The 22,081-nt window shown below is 42.3% G+C and overlaps 1 long non-coding RNA gene across 1 annotated transcript in view; it reads right to left on the minus strand.

The window, feature by feature from the left end:
- Positions 1-22,081, minus strand: part of LOC118526302 (uncharacterized) — a 278,642-nt gene that overhangs the window by 12,309 nt on the left and 244,252 nt on the right. Inside the window, exon 8 of the long non-coding RNA XR_013449306.1 lies at positions 10,131-10,188. This is a non-coding gene — a long non-coding RNA (uncharacterized LOC118526302). The remainder of the gene's footprint in view (positions 1-10,130; positions 10,189-22,081) is intronic.

Here is a 22,081-nt window from a genome sequence, read left to right on the forward strand (position 1 = left end):
TCCACTGAAACCTAAAGCAAGCAGACCCATCTCTGGAAAAGGATTTGTTTCTAGGAGTTACCACCTCAGCTGTTCTTTTAATAACGACACCTCCATGTACTGCAGCTGAGACTTCCTGGAATAGAAGTGTGTGTGCTTCATTGATAAAAACCAATCCTATTAACTTAGCAAATTTCCATTCCTTCACTCAGCTGCTGTACACTCATTCATTCAATGAGTATTTGTTGGGTCCATATTCGGTGCCAAGTATGTTTTTAAGGGGTGTGAACAGCTGTGTCAAGTTTCTTGCTCTCATGGAACTCAAATTCTAGAGAAGGAGACAGGCAGTGTGCAGAAAAAAGATATAATCTGGACCATTTCAGGGTTGTAAGTGTACTAAAGGCCATCAGCAGGGTGACGGGATAGAGTAACCACGGACAGGGGAGGTGACTTTGGATAGTATGGGGCCTCTCTGGAAAAGATGACATGTAAGCTGAAACCTAAATTTGAGAAGGTACCAGCCATGTGAAATCTGGTGTAAAACATGTGGGCATGTGGAGTAGCAAATGCAAAGGCCCTGAGGTTAAAAAAAAAAAAAAAAATGGCATGTTCTAAGAAAATCAGAATGTTAGTCTGGTGGACCATGGAGACAGAGCTTGGAGAGTAGAGGAAAATGTAGTTAGATACCAGGTCTCCTGGTATAGGAGACCAGCACCAGATCAGATGGGTCTTATAATAATGAGAGCTCATGTTTATTGAGCACTAACTATATTTCAGATACTATTCAAGCAATTTATGTGTATTAGTCATTTATGATCACAACAATCTCATAACTAAATACTATTATTAGCCTCACTTTGCAGATGAGGAAACTGGCCCAGAGAGGTTATGCAACTTTCCCAAGAAGATCCAGCTTGGGAAAGAAGCCAGAGATAGAGCTTAGATTTAAAACCAGGCAACCTTGTTCTAGTGTCTGAGGTCATAACCACTCTGCTATATGGCCATCCTGTGATCAGTGTTTGGATGTTATTCTAAGAACAAGATATAATTGAAGGGCTATAAGCAGAGGGGTGTCAGGACCAGTTTTATATTTTGAGGTGATCATACTGGTGACTGCATGGAGCAAAATGGGAGGCAAAGAGACAAGTTGGAGGGTGTTATGAAGGTCTAGGTAAGAGATAATGATGGCGTGATGGTGTGGATGAAGGAGGCAGTGATGAGGAGGGACAAAAATAGACATCTTTGGAAGACCTTTTCAAAGTAGAGCTGTAGGGGCTTGGTAATGATTTGGATGTAGAGGTGAAGGGAGGGGAGAAATTCAGGCTCACTTCCAGGTTTCTGACTTGAGCAACCTGCATGGAGATGTTTACTGAGTTGGGGAAGAAGAGGGTGTAGAGAGGATATGTATTTGGTATTTGAATGTCTAGCATTCATTTCTCTAACAATGCCCCCATTTCTTGTTAGGAAACACCTCTGTCTTATGGGTGAGAGTCAAGCCAAGAGGTAGTGTAATTAGATATTCCATCCCTAGAATCTGAATCTTGAGCAGAAGAACAAAATTCAGTTCCTCCACGGGCAGCCTCCTACCAAAGTTTTCCTCTGGAATGCAGTTGTTGTGCTTCCTACTTCTCAAGTACAGGACTCCAGCCTTCCATCAATTCTTTGGGTCCCAAAGCCTTCCAGTACATTCTCTCTGCCTAAGTTAGCCAGTGCCAGTTCTTGTTGCTTGTAACCAAAGCAAGTACAGGGTGGAGATAGGGTGGGGGCAGAGTGCTCTGAACTACACTTTGGACAGGTCAAATTTGAGAGGTTTGTGAGATACGTCAAGGAGGCTGTTGCATATATGCACCTGGAGTTGAGGATTGAGGTCTGGGATGGGGAAAAACAAATTTGGGCATTATCAACATGTAGATGGCACAATGTCCCATGTCTTTTACTAAAAGCATCCTGGTTTTCTTTTGGGGAATTATTTCTCCTTCTTGGCTAGTAATCTTGATGTGGCTATTAATCAAAGAGGATGACCTCTTCTGGTTAAGTAGCAAGCAGGGATCTCAGGCCTGGACAGTCAGCATATGCCATCCACATGACCACAGTGATTGTTAAGAGATGCTCAAATGAAATAGGGCAATTCAGTAAGAATTAGCTAAAGAAATTTCGATGGAACAATCAGGAGCAAAGAGTTCTCTTTCTGGCATGATTGCTAAGCTGGTACAATGCAAACTTAGAGCTACCAGGACTTTTTTTTTTTTTTTACACCACCTTGGGGCCATAGCCTGATAAGAATGAGGTCAAGACAGCAGGAAACAGAGTCAAGTGACAAGGGAGAGAGGCAACATGCTGACGCAGCACTGATGCCCCTTTACTCTGTCACTCCTGAAAATAACTTCACAATCATGTGAATTGATAAATTCTCATTTTGTTTCAGATAGTTCTGTTGAGTTTCTGTTACTCACAGGCACATGATTTCTAACAACAAATGGCATTTAAAGCCCTGTACCTGGATGAGATTACACAGGAGGAGAGCACAGATAGCAAGGAGGGCTGACCTTCAAGACATTGTAATATTAAAGATCAAATAGAAGAAGGGGAGCCAACATTTTGGTTAGATTATCTCTTGTCCTTGTTGACAAAAGGGACCAGAAAGGTAATGTAATTCATCATATTGCACAAAGAAAATCAGTTGGTAGAAATTGATTATTTTTTTAACTGGGTGATAGGTACATAGGGGGCCTTATAGTTGAAAATTCCCAAATTAAAAAATTCATTTATGATTTGGTATTGCTACATCATTCCTGCATCCAAAGGACAGCATCTCTTTGCTGGAGAGCTCTGTTGCAGCTGAGTCATGCCATCGAAGATAGCTATGGTTACCTGCCTTTTCTTGGCACCCAACTTTCTGAGATATGGAAATTCAGGGGGTTTGGCCGGGAAAAGACAGGCACGTGTGGTCTTTTTGTAAATATGCATGAGTTCTCTGTGGTTTTACTGGTTGAGGACAGGGAGGATCTTGGACTCGGGCTCTGTTGGCCCCTGAATTCACTTTGGCTGAGACAGATTGGTGTCTGCCAACCCAGCTCCCCTGTTCCTAACAGTAGCCAGACCGGCATCTTTGTCTCCAAAGGGGACTGTCCCAGTTCCTATGTCAACAGCAGGCTCTGCACCCAACTGATAATTTAAGCAAACTGAACAGGGTTCCAAGTGGTGGGATGATGCATTCCACCCAAGAGGGAGCTGAGACAACCACATGGAGGTTCTGGAGTGGGACGCCAGTCTCAAGGAAGGGAGCAGAGAAATCATAGACATTCATGAATGGCAGGGACTGAAGAACTAGCCAACTAAGAGTCTGCAGTGAGGGAGAAAAGTCTGCCCTTTTAATGAGACAGGGAAGATACAGGGAAGCTCATCCTTTCGTAACACAGGAGAGAGAATGTGAATTTCAAGTCATCTTACTTGATGTGGAGAGACTCCATCCAGTTGTCCCATGACTTAAATACCTATCATTGACTCTGCAAATACAAGACCCACTGATAAACAGCCCAGTGAAGCACCTAAGTGCTCAGGCTCTGAAGCCTGACTGCTTGTGTTCATATCCTGGGTTCACCATTTGCTTCCTTAATGATTCGGTATCTCAGTTTCCTCACCTATAAAGTGAGGATGACAATTTGAACCTGGAAAACATTATGGTAAGTGAAAAAGCCCAGACACAAAAGGACCGGTAATGTGTGCTTCCACTGAATATGAGGTAGCTAGAATAAGCAAATCCACAGAGACAGAAAGTAGAATGGGGCTTAGCAGGGGCTAGAAGGGACAGAGAATAGGGAGTTAGTGCTTAATGGGTAGAGAGGTTTTGTTTGGGATGATGAAAAAGTTCTGGAGATGGTTAGTGGTGACGGTTGCACAACACTGTGAATGTTCTTAATGTCACTGAATTGTACACTTAAAAATAGTTAAAATGAAGAAAGTGGTAACTATGGGAGGTGGTGGATATGTTAGCTCGATTGTAGTGATTATTTCACAATGTATACGTATACCCAAATATCAAGTTGTAACCTTAAATATATACAATCTTTGTCAATTATGCCTCCAGAAAGCTGAAAAATGGTTAAAATGGTAATTTTTATGATATGTATATTTTACTACAATTTTTTAAAAAATAACACTGCTGCTGCAAACATAACATTGAGCGAAGAAGTCACACAAGAGAAACAGTGCTCTACCGTGTCAATACATAAAATTCAAAAACAGGCAAACATCCTCATCAGTGGAACGTGGTCATCACTGAGGGTGGTGGAGCCTGGAAAGGGACTTCTGGGTGGGGGCTGGTCATGTTTTCTCTCTTTTTCTGGGGATTGGTGACCTGAGTGGTTGCCTTTGTGAGAATGATTGAGCTGTCCCTCATGTCTGTGCTTTTCTGCATGTATGCTAGACTTCAATAAAAAGGAACCCTCCCTCAAAATGAGGGTGACAATAATGTTACCTCAGAGGGCTATTTTGGTATTCAATAGGTGAAAGCCGATAATGCACCCAGAATAGTGCCTGGCATGTTGGGGATCCCTCCATTTTTAGCGGCCGTATATAAAACCAAAAATGCTTCTACCTCTAGAAAGCTTTCTTGATGTCCCCCTGCATTTGAGATGCCAACTATTCCCTCCTTGTCCACACCTCCTAGGCTTCAAGATACTTTGCATTTGCTCCTCCAGATCCCCACCACACCCCTGCTCTCTGCTTCTGGGTCCTGACCCCCAGCGACGTGTTCCCCCTTGCCCTCTGGCTTCCCTCAAGGCGTGTTGGGCTAGAGGGGCAGGAAATTGGAGGAAAGAGAGTGATGTCAATGTATTTGTTCCCTTGGTGCCCTCCCTCCCGAGGGCCATGTCCCTCGACCAAAGGGCTCAATCTCACGACCCTGAGATCATGACCAGAGCTGAAATCAAGAGTCGGATGCTTAACTGACTGAGCCACCAGGCACCCCAAAGACAGCAATCTTTTAAAAATGAGGTATTGTTACATTATTGTTTATATTATTTTTGATTGTCATTTTAATTTTACACATAATAATGTTGATGATAAAACAGGGCCGTAATAAACTTTACCAGCTATAATGGGTTGAACTGGGGTCCCCAAACAATATGTCCACTTAGAACCTCAGAATGTGACCTTATTTGGAAAATGGGCTTTTGCAGGTATGATAAAGATAAGGGTCCCTAGATGAGATCATTCTGGATTTGGGTGGGCCTTACATCTAATGACAAGTGTCCTTATAAGGGACAGAAAAGAAGACAGAGACCCAGAAGGAAAGCTGCATGAAAAAGAAGGCAGAGATTGGGGTTATGAAGCCCCAGACAAGGAATGCCAAGGGTTACCAGGAGGCAGCATAAGCTAGAAGACAGGCATGGAGCAGACTCTCCCTTACACTCTCCAGGGGGAGCCTGGCCCTGCCAACACCTTGACTTTGGACTTGTGGCCATCAGAACTGTGAGAGAATACATGTCTGTTGCTTGAAGCCATCAACCTTGTGGTAATTCATTATGGCAACCCTAGGAAACAACAGACCAGCTGAATAACTTGCCAAAAGTTTAAGTCACACCAATTATAAGTCTGGCTCCCTTGGCTCTTGTTGACTTACATCCCTCATTTAGAGAATGTTGGTGGGTCACCATTGCAATGTCTATGGCTAATTAAATGCATAAGGTCCCACAGCAACTACCTTTCACAGGACTAGAGACTAGACCATTGCTTGAATTTTTTTTTAATCTTAGAAAGTCAAATAGGTCCAGAGGTAAAACTGAAAAAACTGGACTTTTATTTCAACTGAAAGGCAGAGTAGCAGAGAATCAGGAACAAGGGATGGGGTCAAATAGTCCCAGATAGGAACCCTTTAACTAAGTGGATAAACGAGGACAAATTACTGAAACTCTCTAGGCTTCTCTTGTTCATTTATAAAGTAAGAATTACTGAACTCCCTGAAATATTATCAGCTAATTGAATGTAGGAGACATAGCCTTGACAAAGTCTTAGCATTTCAGGAAAGGGAGGTCAGAAGAGGATATTTATAGGGTTTGGGGGTCTGGGTTCAAGTGACTTCAAGTGAGTCTTTTCAAGGAAGGAATTGCCCAGAATTGGGCTAAATTCCTGACATTATAGGTTAGGATTGGTGAATACAGCGGGGTGAGGGTCTTAAAGCAAGTCTTGAAGGGTAAATGTGCTTTGAAGAGAACAAGAAATTTGCTCAGGGTGAACAGACTGTTATCTCAGATAAGTTATCTGTAGGAATTTCCTGAAGCAAACAGAGAACTTATTTATTGGTTTATACTCTTATCTTTCCCAGGCAAAGTTATCATGGAACAAATAACTAAGTCATATTGACACAGGGGGTCTCAGTCCTAAGTCCAAACAGCTCTGTCATGTTGATGGCCATTGTCACAGTGCTCAAGGCAATGATATCCACTCTGGCGGGCTGCGGTAAGGAGCAAATGAGATCATGGGGCTACCGTGCCCGCCACGTCACAAGAACTAAATAAGCAATAACCTATTACTGTTATTATTATTTATTATTATTACCCACTTTTATTTACTTGGAAAGAGAAGACAAATGTAGCTGGAAAGGTTTAACAGCCCTCAAGTCGTTTATTGCCTTTTATAAGAAGCAAAAAAAAATGGCTTTTAGTTTTCTTATAATTCAGGAACTACCACAAAGCTGCTGAATTTGTTGACAGAATTTGCATTTATGGAAATAAGGGGACAAAAAGGAATAAAAAGTGAGGGTGCCTTTTCTGTGTCATAATTCTAGCTGGCTTTATATCTGCATCCCCCCAAGGACTCTAGAGTAATCAGCTCTTCACAAGAGCTTACTCTTGCACATGCAGAGGGGTGTCCTAGATGGTGCAGTACATGGGAGTGCAATGCTTTATGAGACTCGGGGGTCTCTGCTCACTCACTATGCATAATGTCAGTTGATGATTAAAATTTACTCACAAGGAGAAACTACACCTCTTCTGCCTCTGAACATACAAAGCCCAGAGGAATCCCTGAGTGTTGGTACTGGCTATAGAATCTAGAGACCGCATCTGAGTCTCATCCTCAGGAACAGAAGATAACATGGCCAGATGCCTGTCTGACCCCAAAGACAGTGCTCACTAGTGCTCCCTCTGCTCCCTCCACTGAACCCTGGAGTAGTGTTCTAAAGACAGGTGGGGACCACTCTGGTTCAGACTGATAACAGAAATGCTGATGTGAATGAGCAAAAATGCAATGCATAGACTGTGTTTTTAAAAAATAAAATGGCAGGGGGCGCCTGGGTGGCTCAGTCGTTAAGCGTCTGCCTTCGGCTCAGGTCATGATCCCAGGGTCCTGGGATCGAGCCCCACATCGGGCTCCCTGCTCTGCGGGAAGCCTGCTTCTCCCTCTCCCACTCCCCCTGCTTGTGTTCCTGCTCTTGCTATGTCTCTCTCTGTCAAATAAATAAATAAAATCTTTTAAAAAAATAAATAAATAAAAATAAAATAAAATAAAATAAAAAATAAAATGGCAGGGGCACGTGGGTGGCACAGTCAGTTGAGCGGCTGACTCTTGGTTTTGGCTCAGGTGGTGGCCTCAGGGTCATGAGATACAGCCCTGCAATGAGCCCCTCATCGGGCTCCCTGCTGAGCATGAATTCTGCTTGAGATTCTTCCCCATCCTTCTGCCTTCCCCTCTGCTCCTCCCCTGCTCATGCACGTGCGCTCTCTGTCTCCCTCCTGCTCTAAAAGAAACATAATGATAATAATAAAAATGAAATGGCATATAATTTCCAAACCTGCTGTGGATTTAGGAACCAAGTAGTAGATGTACTTAGCTACTGACTAGATAAAATGATATATAATTAACATTTTTTATATTCTTAATCAGTCTGAACATTTGCCCTATACTGCTTTTGCATTATTAATTTACTCAATTTGTTAAAAGGGTTTCCTAAGCTGTGACTTCATTTCAGTTTTGAATTCCAAATATTGGTATATTCTGGCTTAATAATTGAGTGCCTACAGGTCGGGTTCCAGGGCCTTACTACTTAGATCTGCATCCCAGCCTACCATTTTCTGGCTGTGTATAAAAATATAAAGCACTAAATAAGTATAAGGTAATATCATTAACTAAATTCTATTTAGTCTAATTTTTATGCTAAATCGTATTGTTTTCTGGGCCCCTGGGTGGCTCAGTTGGTTAAGCGATCGACTCTTGATTTTGGCTCAGGTCATGATCAATCTCAGGGTCATGATCTCAGGGTTTTGAATCCAGCCTTGCATTGGGCTTTGTGCTCAGCTGGGAGTCTGCTTGGCCCTCTCCTTCTGCTCCCCCTCCCCTCTCTCTCAAATAAATAAGTAAATAAATAAATCTTATTGTTTTCCTGCAGTCTTTTACAAGTGTCTGTGCTCCTGCAGGTAGAATTCTGTGAGTTGGAACCAGACTATAAAGACGTACTTGTTGGCATTCAGACCATCTACTATAGACAATATCTTCCCTTAGTTAAGGTAACAGCTATAAATTTTCAATTTGCCCCTGAGTCATGATTCAAGCATGACTCTATGAGTCAAGAAGTTAAAAATTATCTATTTCCCCTTCTTTGTGCAAATATCTCTGATGTAACCTAAGAAAAAACTTGCCTCTGTCTGGGGGTTTCTTGATATTTTAAGGGGGCTGTTTTAAGTGAAGAGGATGAAGGGAGATTATCTTCATAAAGAAAGAGCATGTGCATATAGCCCCTGAATACACACACACACATACACACACACACACACAACACAACACAAACTCTATGCTCCAACCAGAAAAGCACTTTCCTGCTAGCAGGTCCTTATTCACGCAGTCCCCTCCACCTGCAGTTCCTCTTCCTCCCACTTCTGCCTGTCTAGTCATACCTAGAATTCAGGGCTTTGTTAAAATCTCAGATTTTCAATGAGATGTATTGAGTGTTCTTTGCTCTATCAATAATCTTTCAGATAGATCCTCCCCTTCCAAAGATGATAAAACTGACAGATTAAATGATTTGTTCAGGTCACCTTTGTGGAATTTGCAGAAAAGTTTAACACGCATCCTTTTCCCCCTGTGCCCCAGGCATATCTTCTCAAATCACTGTAGTCTGAACCAATTGACATCCCCCTCACCAGTCCAGTTCCCTGTCAACGCATACATATCACACGTTGCCATGCATTACAGAGTTCCTTGTGAATAGAGGCCTCCTTCCCCAGAGAATAGCTCCCATAGAATCGTGACCATTCTATCCTCCAAATCCCTCATAGCTTTTAGCGTCGTGTATGCATCCAGCTACAGTAAAGTTTTTTATTTGTTGAATCAGAACGGAATATCCCAAGGATATTTCCTACTACCTTCCCATGAATGAACTCAGTTTTGTATGATTCCACTTTGATTCTCCCCTAAGGAAGATCTTCTGGAAGTATCAAAACCACCATAGGGTAGATGCAAGAGATGGTGAAGATCCAAGGCCTACCGCTGCCTTCTGCTGGCTCTGCGATCATCAAATGCAAAGCTCTCCTTGGAAAGAACAAGGAATAATGGGCAATCCCTTCCAGACAGCTTTTGGGAATGAACTGTCCTTGACGTACCCCGAGTTAACTGTGGTCTGAAGGCCCAAGGCCATTTGCAGCAGGATTTTAATAACTATCATTACTTCTGCCATTACCACCACCCAATAAAAACCATCACTGACTTGATGGAATTATCTTCTGTTGAGCAGTGCCACCGAACTCCAGCGTGTGACAGAGCATATGGTCTTTGACAACAGCATTATTTATCAAAGGAGGATAAAAATCACAGTGGCGCCCTGCTTTTCACAGGAGGTAATGTCTTGGGGACAAGACAGCTTCAACTCAGCTTGGGTTTTCAAAGACACGGCCCCCGTTTTCCCACAAAGCACTTCATAAAAGTGAAAATGGAACACATGCTGAATGGGATTTTCAGAATAATGAAAACCCTACAATTAGGAAGCAGTAGTTAAAATTATATTACCCCATAAGAGCAAAGCTTAGTAACAAGTTAATGCAATTACTAATTCAGCTTTTCTAGAGATAGAAGCAAACAGGGCAATTAAATCCTTAGTCTTTATTTTTTCAGGGGCTTAATGAAAGGGAAATAAATGAGCTGGATCCCCTTCTTCTTACCTCTGTCTCTGCTGTGCCATCAGGGGATAGGTTTCCCACCTCCTCTCTCCAATACTGTCTGAAAAATAAAACAGGCCACCGCTGTGAAATGGATTATGCCCCACAACTTTGTACCTGGACTAGAAGCCCTCAGTTTTGACAAAGATTGCCAAGAATTTTGCATCACTAGCGGCTTCCTATTCCCTCATTAGCCTGCTTATTCTACTTAACAAAAGATTCTCTGTATGTTGATTTGCATGTGAATGTCCACACACCCTGCATGCTTTGATTCTGTCCTATCCCCGTACATAGTAGTAATCTAACTCGCCGTCTTTACCTTTTGTAACCCTTCTCCCACACAAACCCGATTCACTCCAGACAAACGATGGACCCACAATCTCCCAAACACAGTTGTCACTTTCTGATGACCTTTATGCATACCATTCTTTATTGCAGAGCCATTTCGGAGAAGGTACCAGATGAAGGTGATTTCTCCTAGCTGCATGCTACATTGGAGGAGCACACTGTCTGATAGAGTGACTGGCAGCTCACTGCCACAAAGAGGACAGATGAGACAGGGGCTCAATTCTTTGATGCTAAGAAAAAAGCCCCAAAACTCACCTATCTATATGTAATTATAGCCTTTAGTATCCAGTAGTACCAAGCCAAAACAGTCCCTGTTTGGACATGCATCATTGTAAATGAACAGCCAAATTTAGTAAATGGTTGGCCAATTCTGAACACAGAATAGTGACTTCTGGGTGATCATTTTTTTTTTTTTTAAGATTTTTATTTATTTATTGAGAGAGAGAGAATGACAGAGAGAGAGCATGAGAGGGTGGAGGGTCAGAGGGAGAGGCAGACTCCCTGCTGAGCAGGGAGCCCGATGCGGGACTCGATCCCGGGACTCCATGATCATGACCTGAGCCGAAGGCAGTCGCCCAACCAACTGAGCCACCCAGGCGCCCCTGGGTGATCATTTTGATCAAGCTGACTCACACATTTCTGGTTCAAGAGAGGTGTTCAATGAGAAGCCTGAAAACTGTGTGTAAACGGGACCCAGATTTATAAACAATTAATTTAGATAAATTAACCTGTATTTTACTGAATGTAAGGTACCCCTGATAATAAGACACACCATCATTTAATATGTCCTGGAGAAAAATAACACAATTAGAGCATGCCACCACGTTTTCTTATTAGAAAGAAGATGCATGCCACCACGTTTTCTTATTAGAAAGCTTCATCTTTTGTTATGTTAAATTTATTTGCTACAAATAGGTATTTATTAAACAACACAGGACCAGGATATGAACATCTTTGCCAAGTTTCCATATGTACCACAACCATCATCATGTCTGTCATTGACGAACAGTGATTTTGATACCATCAATTGTCTGATGCACCCTGATTTCAAAGTTGTTGAATTGTAAGAAAATGGGCTCTTCGGCATTGATGAAATAGGGTACCTGTATTCTTCAGATGAGGATCTCATGCAATCAACAGCTTCTCCTCACTTGACATCAGCTCCAGCCCCAAGTGACATATGGATCTTGTCTGTGCTCTTGGAGTCTTCCTCTTCCACTGTCTCCCCCTCCTTATGCTCCGTGATGGTCCTCCCAAGGCTATGCCTCACACTGGCCTACTCCTTGGCCAGTTATTAAACTTTAAGCTTTTTTTTTTTTTCAGTTTTCCAAAACTCCTTAAGGCTTACAATTGTCACCTTATTCCTGCCATTATTGCTCTTTATTTTTTTCTTAAGCCTTTTTTTTTTTTTTACATCAAGAAAAATTTCCTTTGATTAAAAACCTGTAACTGGGGGCGCCTGGGTGGTTCAGTTGGTTGAGCGTTTGCCTTTGGCTCGGGTCATGATCTCCAGGTCCTGGGATCGAGCCCCGGATCAGGCTCCCAGCTCATTGGGGAGCCTGCTTCTCCCTCTCCCTCTGCCTCTCCCCCTACTTGTGCTCTCTCTCTCTCTCTCAAATGAATTAAAAAAAAAAAAAAAACCTAAAAAAACATGTAACTGTCCCTGTTCTCTCCCAAGAGGCTTTTAAGAGGTATGCAAAGATTTGGGGCAGAAAAGAACAATGATCCAGGTGCTAGTTCAAAGACTGTCCCTCCCCCACTTCCAGGAACCGCCTAAACACACCCTCTCTATTAGCCTACCTTTTTTTTTTTTAATTTCAATTTCTTTTTTTCTCTTACAGCTACACAGCAAGATCAAAGGAACACCTTGTCCCTGGGCCTTCGGCACAGAAAAGCCTTTAACTCCTTAACTGGTCATCATCCCAGTTATTCAACTGTCTCATGACCCCGAGGCCAGAGTGAGCAAGATGGCTCCAGGCACCTCACATCCTCCCACACACATACCCATCCCCCTAGGTTAACTGTTACTTTTTTCATTTACTTTGTTCCACCTTCAAAGAGGCTCTTAATATTCATGTTAACCTGATTTCACCTGTGTAGAAACATTAGGGGACATGTGGGCATTCTGTGATATGTCCTGCTTCTAAACGTCCCCAAGGGTGGTCCTGACCCACTAAAAGTAAGTTTGCTTCAGAGCCAACTTAAAATATTCATTTACCTGGCTCCCTAACCGGAGGTAATCTTACCCTTCAATGACTAGTGACAGTGCTACTCTTCCTATTCAATGTTTATATACAGTGTTGTGCAGAAAAATGTTTCACAACTGGCTGGGGGTGGAGGGAGAAAATTTTGACTTTGTCGGTTTGGGTGGTATAAATACTGCCACCATGGCTGATTTCAAGCCACCAACATGATGTCACTAAACACAGTAAATAGACATAACTTCACGAGTAGAGCTAACAGTAAAATGTAGGAAAATGATTAGGAAGTGATGAGGGTTTTTTTTTTGGTTTTTTGGTTTTTTAAGATTTTATTTATTTATTTGAGAGAGAGAGAATGAGAGACAGAGAGCATGAGGGGGAGGAGTGTCAGAGGGAGAAGCAGACTCCCTGCTGAGCAGGGAGCCCGATGCGGGACTCGATCCCGGAACTCCAGGATCATGACCTGAGCCGAAGGCAGTCGAGTAACCAACTGAACCACCCATGCACCCAGAAGTGATGAGTTTTGACAATTAACTGTCTTTGTTTTTAATATAGTTTCTTTTGTTATAAATTATACCCAAACCGACAAAGTCAAAATTTTCTCCCTCCACCCCCAGTATATCTGTCTAAACCCAAGACTATTAACATCTACCAAAGCGTGTCTGTCATAGTTAGAAAGTATTGGTAAAGTCTGTGAAAATTCTCTACGTATATCACCAAAACCACGATTATCTCATGCCAGAGGAGTTACAATTGAATGAATTTTAGCTTTATATGCTACAGTGACATCATAGACATAGCTGCATACCATGGAGTATGCATCTTTCCAGACCTTTATATTTCCCACCCCTTCCCATACCCCTGGCAGACATCATTAATGGATCACTACACTCTTCCTCCACTGAGTGCTACTGTTCTTCCCAACAGGGCTCTGTAGGAAACACTCCAAATCCTGGCCCTGTGCTCTAAATGGAAAATTAGGCCTCTTGCAGGAAGGGTAAGGGCTACATGGGCCTAGTGCGTTATTTCAGGTTCGTTTTGATGGTGTTACTTTCATAGAGTTCACCTTTTGAAAATCTTGTTGCCGATTGTTCCCCACTGTAAACCCCAAGGTGTAAAGTCAAGAGCTTTACATTGGCTTTGGCTTTTCTCCCCTCCAGCATTGCACCGGGGAGGTGTCATATGTCTTGCTTTAAACAGACCAAATTGTTCACCGTCACTGTGGTCAGCAAATGTACATTGTAGAAGTCCATTATTTAAGCTTTCCTGGCTTTTTGCCACTACCACTAGAGAGCTCCACATAAAGGGAAAGGGGGTAAAACTAAGGGGAAGCCATTTTCCTTTTCAGTGTCTTCACATGCTTTCTCTCTGCTTAACCTTACCATCCAGATCGGGAACTCCTGTCCTAACCTGCGCCGCCACCTTGGACGCCCCCAACAGCCAGCCGCTTCCCACAGAAACAGAAACATCTCTTTTTACTTCCCTGTGCCTGTCCCTCTCCTCCGATCCCAATCACCTGACATTCATCTCACTTCTCCGTGTCTTTCTGCTCCCATTAGATTGTGAGTCCTTGAGAGCAAGGCCAGGCTTTGTGTCCCCATGCCGTTGTGGTACCTAGCACACAGTCAGTCCTGTATAATAAGCCTTTGTGTGTCACATTAGAGACCCGATGTGCTGAAAGTCACAGGCCTCTCATTCAGGGTGAGAGAAATGAAAACCATACCATGTCATTAAGTTGTAGCAAATTTTCCCCAAGTACTTCGGCATGTGCTTGGGCCCTGCTCTCTAACTCTTCTTACCATGAAACAAATCCCATATGGGCACTGGTCTTCAGCTCTTCCGCTCGGTAGAATTCAGCTTCTTGACTCTGCATCTTTAAAGGTCTGATACAGAAAGAATCTGCACGTCATTCAACCTGATGCTGTAGTAGTTTTCATTGACGGTCTCACGGAAAAGCCGGGGGGACAAGCTTCTAACCAAAATTACTTCTGCCTCGGGGCACCTGGGTGGCTCAGTCACTGGGCGTCTGCCTTCGGCTCAGGTCATGATCCCAGAATTCTGGGATCAAGCCCCACATCGGGCTCCCTGCGCAACGGGAAGCCTGCTTCTCCCTCTCCCACTCCCCCTGCTTCTGCTCCCTCTCTCGCTGTGTCTCTCTCTGTCAAATAAATAAAATCTTTAAAAAAAACAAAATTACTTCTGCCTCCCTCCCTCTCCCCGTCGAAAATTCTTAGAGGTGTTTTTTTCCCCCTGTTGACTTTAATTATGTTCTCCCAATAGCCTTTTGAAATTGGGCAAGCTCCTGGGAGCATTTTGAAAGGCCCTGTGAGCTTCCTGGTCAGCATTTTCAATCTCTAATTATAACTTTGCATGATGGCTTCACTTAATACTTGTCAGGTGGGGCTGGGAGTAATTGATGGTTTGAAACTCAATCTTCAGTAGCCACCACCAAGGTATTGAGGCTTAATTCCTCTTATGTTCTTAGAGAAGCTGCTGAAAGCAAAGAGTAAATTTATGCTATCCTCCATCCTAGGGAAACACAGGGATTTTATAGTGTAGTGAAATATTTATAGGAACTTTAGAGCTTGTGAGGCTCAGGGACTGAATTCACCTTACTCCTTCATTGGCACACTTGCTTCCAGGGAAATCTATCATGGGGTGGTCTGGATATGTGACTTTGGAAATCCTGCTTTTAATGAACAAATGAGGAAAGGTGTGTGGTTTTCTCTGGAAAGCACATTTTTCTCGCCCACTGCCTTCACAAAAAGATAAAAATGTGTGTATTTCTATACAGAATAGAAATAAAGGGACTATTTTGAAACAGAGACAGAAGCATTTTGACTGGAGAAAGGACCATCAGTGACATTAGAGGATTTCTTTAATACAAAGAATAAGCTTAATTTTTTGTTTAGAAGGAAACTTTATGTCTCAATCTTTAGTTGTGAGTTTCTGTTTTACCAAATTCTATTCTTATTGCGGGCTTCACTATCTTCTCTTCACTTTCCCTTAATCCTTCCATGTTGCTTTGTTGGTATTTATTGTCCTGACAAGCCATCTTATTCCTTTCCATGCTGCCTCTTTCACCAAATGTAAACCAAGGTAACTTCCTTAGCCCATTCCAGATGCTTCACCCATCCATCCACTCATTCATAAAACATAGGTCAGCCATTGGCTAGATGTGGCAGGTACAAACATGGAGCAGTCCCCACTCTCAAGGAACTCTGTCTAGTGAGACTGTTTGGAACCAGCTGGCAACATTACAAACTATATGAAATGTTTAAGCTGTGTTCAGATTCTCAGTGACTATCATCATGCCTCCATGCTTGAGGGTTCTGATTAGCGGACTCATACGTAACACTAACCTAGTGGACAAGATGTAACTATGATTCCTTGACCTGAATATAGAAGCCCTCAGCGTGCCAACAGTGCTGGGAAAGATCACTGAGGGAAGACTGATAGAAGTCTGGAACCTCAGCAAAGAACAGGCAATCAATTCATAGAGAGTTCCACTTTCCTCTAGTTAACAGGTGTAGGTAAGATACCATGTTCCCAGGGATTAGGCTTTTCCCACAGCAGAGCTGTAGCAACCTATTATAAGCTTACCTGGAATGACTCACATTCCCTCTCTTAACATTCTCCCTGGCCAAACTAGCCAGGTCTGGGATAAACCTCAGGGCCCACAGTGGAATTCTGATATCTAGCTGCAGTATTGGTAGCCCAGCCCAATCAGAAACCACTGTTTTTATGAAGTAAATGATCCTTAATGCCAAAAAGCACACTAAGATGTCAATTGAAGCAGAGGCCTACCTCCAAAGTAAAGAGCTTCAAAGAGCATTCCAGATTTCACCTCACCCTTAAGCCCATACTTGAAGTCAGCATCTATGTACTGCTAATGATTGTTAAATTAAAAGGCAGTCATTTAATGGAGCATTTTCAGTATCCAGAGTTAAGTTGCCTTCTGCCATATGGCTTTGGGCATGAAGTGATTAAACTATAATGTCCAGAGCTTCTGCTGCTGGGCTGTTTAATGGTGCTATGCATCATGAGCCCTGAGATGACAGGAAATCTGTTTTCAGTTTCATTCCCAGTGGAAAGTGAGTCTTTTGGCCTACAGGGGCTTAAACCTTCTTCCAGTTGCTATGACTTGCACGCTCATGCTGACCCTGCATATAGCCAATAGCTGAGACAGGCCTGACTCTCAGAATAGAGACAGGAACCTTCACTACACAGCCATTGCCAGGGTTTTCAAAAACAGAGAGAAGTACAATCTGGGGCAAGAAGCAAGAGCAGAAGACCCAGCACAAATTGAGATAAGGACAATTAGGGGCACATTAAATGGGCTGCAGCCTAGAGCAGTGCGAAGGCTAATCCCTTAGCTAATGGGAATGGCTTACCAGACCTTGATCACATCTCATGTGCCAGGCACTCTGCTGAGTATTTTAGCATATATCACTTCATTTGTTTTTTTTTATAGCCCCCGTGGAAAACCATGTCAATGGTTTCTTTTTTTTTTTTTTTAAGATCTTATTTATTTATTAGACACAGAGAGAGAGAGCACACACACACACAAGCAGGGGGTGCGGCGGGCAGAAGCAGAGGAAGAAGAGCGGGGAGCCTGATGTGGGACTTGATCCCAGGATCCTAGGATCATGACCTGAGCTGAAAACAGTCGCTTAACCAACTGAGCCACCCAGGCACCCAGCATATATCACTTCATAATCTTCCCAACAGCCCCTATCAAGGACATACTATTATCATCCCCATTTTACTAATGGCAAAACTGCCTTAGAAGAATTAAGTAAGTTGACCAAGGTCACAGCTAATTAGCGGTGGAGCTAAACTTCAAACTCAAGCCTGCTTGACTCCAGAGCCCAACTTTTTTAACCATAATGGTGGTTGAACATTTCTGCCAATTTCTTTTTTTTTTTTTAATAAAGATTTTATTTATTTATTTGTCAGAGAGAGAGGCAGAGTGAGCACAAGCAGGGGGAGCTGCAGGCTCCCCGTTGAGCAAGGAGCCCGATGCGGGGCTCCATCCCGGGACCCTGGGACCATGACCGGAGCCAAAGACAGACGCTTAACTGACTGAGCCACCCAGATATCCCTGCCGGTTTCTTAGTTAAGGGTAACTAGGGGTGAACACCACTATGGGTATTTTTTAGTTCCTTGTTTCTAAATATGATTAGTAAACTATGTATAATCCTTACTTCAATGGGCAGACAGTCATTTTCAACATATCCTTTTCTTGGTTTCATAAAACCCAAAGTTAAGGAACCATTTTAAGTGCTACATACAGACAGCCGATCCAGCAAACTGTACCTGACTATTATCAACAAGATTCTGGAACTCAGAGAGGGCAAAAATAGATAACTATCACCTGTTCAGAGTTCTGCCTCAATATGGCTTATACTTTGTCAATGTGATAGTCATACTTTTAGGAATATAACATAATTCTAATCCCAAAGGATCTTACACTCCTACTGGGGAGTCTGGAGGCAGTTCAGTAATACTCAAGAACATAAACAACGTAAGCCCTCAATGGCCCAGATAGTACTAAAGACATGCAGAGAATCAGAAGACCTCAGGAGAAAGCCCTTGTTACTTTGCTATGTGAAAGACCAACTCCTAGACTCATCCTACCAGACTAAAATCAGAAAAGGAACTCTTGTTCTTATACTTTACTTGGCATGAATAAGTCACTTAAAATCATAATCAATCTGAAACTTTGTATTCCCATGGTTGAAAGTCTTGTATAGCTTTAATAAGGCTTTAGGCACTGTACCAATCAATCTGTTTGGAAATTTCTAGCATAATTCTGAGAGCTAGAAAGTTCTTTTTTTTTTTTTTTTTGACAGACAGAGACACAGCAAGAGAGGGAACACAAGCAGGGGGAGTGGGAGAAGGAGAAGCAGGCTTCCCGCAGAGCAGAGAGCCCAATGTGGGGCTCGATCCCAGGACCCCGGGATCATGACCTGAGCCGAAGGCAGACGCTTAACGACTGAGCCACCCGGGTGCCCCGAGAGCTAGAAAATTCTTACAAAAGACAGAAGCACTACCTCACCCTCAGTAAATAGGTTCTCTTAGCTGATGGGCCTTGCTTCATTAACTTTTAACTGGTGCTTTTAATATTGTTTGTACTTTTAAACTTTTAAAGCCTTTATCAGATGTTCTTTGAAACCAAATGCATACCACTAAAATACACGTTTCCAATGTGATCAGATTTCGTTTAAACTTATTCACAAAGACCTTGAGAGGACAAAGAATGTATTTAATTATAGGAACTAGCATGGCGCCAGTAATGAATGGTTCGGTTCTGCCAATAATACCCAAACTAAAGCAATAATTTTTTAAAGCCTTGTTTTGCTTTAGCAATTTAAAATAAAGTATTTTCACATGTATTACCTTATTTAGTCCCTATGACAACCATAGGGCCAAGCAGAGTGAGTTTTATTATCTCCATTTTAAAATAAATATGGTTCAGAGACTTCAAATAATGGAGCCAAGCTTACACAACCAATACATGGCAGAGTCAGCACCAGAATTCTGGCCTGTGGGCTCCCAGCCGATTGCCATTTCAATTCAGGTCTTTATATCAAACAATATAACTTCCCTTCCTATGTGATCTCTGCAAGGACGGGTTGCAAGTCTTATTTGTCTTTGGATCCCTGGTACCTACTTGGGACAAGAGTTTATGGTGGACCAGAAATAAAGACAATTTGTGCTCGTGTCTGTGCTTTTCACAATCACTATTACCAGTTAGTTGGGCTGAGCTAAGACTAATAAGGCCAGAGTTTTAGGTTCTAAATATGCATGGGACAATTAGCTTTCTTGTATCCCATGGCCAAACAACAGTTCCTAAACACAACCAGTCATCTGACTAACCTATTCCAAGAGGGATCTGGCAAGTTAGTGGATAGCTTGGTCCAACTTATTTCCCTAAATCCATCCATCCATACTTGAGAGCGGGGACTGTCACACCTGCATCTAACTTCTCAGAACATCCTCACCAACAGTCTTCCCCAGGAGGATTCCTAGACAAGGCCTTATAGAGCAGTGGCCATGATCTGTTCACAGTGACACCTCCCCTCAACCTGGCATAACTGATTAGAGATGGGCTGGGGCTTGACCCAAAAGCAGTCAATGGGCAGCCAAAAACCTTTGAGGTGTTCTGGTAAGAAGGCTGCCCCATCAGAAATGATGGGTATTTACAGGGCTGATCAAATGTCCCTTATCAGGAATTCAAAGTGAAGATATAAGGAAAGAGTAACTTAGGAGCAAGAAGAGAGAGACTCAGAGGTGGAGACACATTGATGGTGGAGCACAGGAGTGGGGAACACGAGAGACCTCCTACCAGGGCTCTGGCCAGGGTTATAGAGCCAGTGGCTGTCTTTGAAGCCAGGGCTGAGTTTTCTTCCCTTCCAGGCCAGTAGCTCCTTAACCATTTGGGATCTTGATCCTTTTGATAATCTGTTGAAAGATATGGGTCCTTGTCTCAGAAAAATTTCTCTACAAAAATTTAGACCAATGATTGCATTTAATTTCAGGGGATTTCTTGATCCCCTAAAGTCTAACCTCAGACCCACTGAAAATCTATGGACCACAGGGCAAAGACTCGCTTAAACTGTCCATCTAAAATGGCTATGGTATCACATGATCTCTAAAGTTCAGCATGTGGTATAGGGCTTGGAATAGAGTGAGTATTATATACATCTTGGTTGAATGAGTGAATAAATAAATGACTGAGTGAATAAGTAAATAAATAAAAGAAGTATAGTTTGGAGTTCATGCCCTGTTCCTAGCACATTGGGAACATCCTTTTCCTATCTTACAAAATATTTTATTAACATAGCTGGGAAGCATGGCTAGAAGGAATACCTGTTATTTTTGTATATACCCAGATGATATTTAATATACCCATTAACATAGTTGGTGGGCACATATCACCTTCCACATCCAGACCTAGAAGGGCATTGTGCCTACCAGTATACCAATGAGAACTTGGAATGTCATAGCACACAAGGGTAGTCCTACTTCTCCAGTAGATAAAGATATGAAAATTTACTAGGCTTTCTGCTTGAATGTATATACGTATATGTATATATATGATTTAGAATTTAAGCTACTTTTTCTTAATATACAACTTTAAAAATACTACTGATTAACACTTTTATTTCTTTTCTGACTTTTGGGAGAAAAAACTAGTTATTTTGAATAATCTAGGATTCAATTTTAGGTTGAACATTAGCTGGCTTCTCATTCAGACAGACAGAGACAGAGAGAGAACAGCCTACTTTCCTTTGGTGATTCTGCCGGGTTTACTGGGGCTATTACCCATCTGAAGATTGACCAGAGTGTAAATTCTTTGAGGGCAAGACTATGCCACGTAGCTTTGTATCTGCTCCTCTTGCCCACTGCCGATCTAAATGTACTACAAATAGAGGGATTTTAATGAAATGTATATAGTGGTCCATAAAGTGGGGAGGACAGATCTGCTTTTTGATTTGGGGATGAAAACAAAGAGAAATACAGTAAACTGCAATGGTCTCAAATTTTTAAAAAGTATTGGCAGCCATCATTTCAAACTGATTACATTTACAAGTAAAAAATCTATCCTGTGGTTAATTATTTTTAAATTGCTTCCTCCTTTATCGTACAACTCTTATGTAAAAAGCTGCACTTCACTTTAAGTTATCCCTAATTAAAATTGCAGGATGTGGCATACATCTCATGTTTTCATATAAAGAGCTTTCCCCCCCCCCTTTGGATCAAATACCCCCGTGGTGTAAGAAGAATGACAGTTCCATTCATTTGCAATGCAGAACTTATGGGGATACATTTGTCTCAACGCTTCCTCGTGGACACTGGTGGCACAAAATATTGTACTGTGCTTCCATCCAAGGAGCACAAACATTCTTTCATTAATATATTTAAAGCCCATTAACAGGAAATCTATACTTGGTTTGTGGCATAGCTACTAACCTCAAAGACCTAATTTTTGCTAGCTCTTGAGTCACTTAGCTTACTAGGCATAACATTTATTCTTTTAATGTGATCTTCAAAATATGACTACTGTATTCAACATGTGTGTGGTGTGAGGAGGAGTGAAGAAGCCAATATTTCCTGAATATTCTTTATGTAACAGGGACTTTGCAAAGATGATGTCATCCTAAGGAATTCTTTTTACTCATTTTACAGACCAGGAAGTTGAGCTACAGAGAGGTTAAGGTGCTTGCCTAAGGTCACATAGCCAGAAAACAACAGAGTCTGGATTCCAATCAGTACATTCAGCCCTCAAAGTTTAGGTCCTAGCCTCTTGCTGCCTCCCCCACAGGGACCCATGACAGGGAATGGTTGTCTGAATCACCTCTGTTACTACAAATCATGAATTGAAGATCAGTTCTGTTT

This window comes from Halichoerus grypus, chromosome 6, assembly GCF_964656455.1.
Source record: "Halichoerus grypus chromosome 6, mHalGry1.hap1.1, whole genome shotgun sequence".
NCBI classification, from domain to species: domain Eukaryota; kingdom Metazoa; phylum Chordata; class Mammalia; order Carnivora; family Phocidae; genus Halichoerus; species Halichoerus grypus.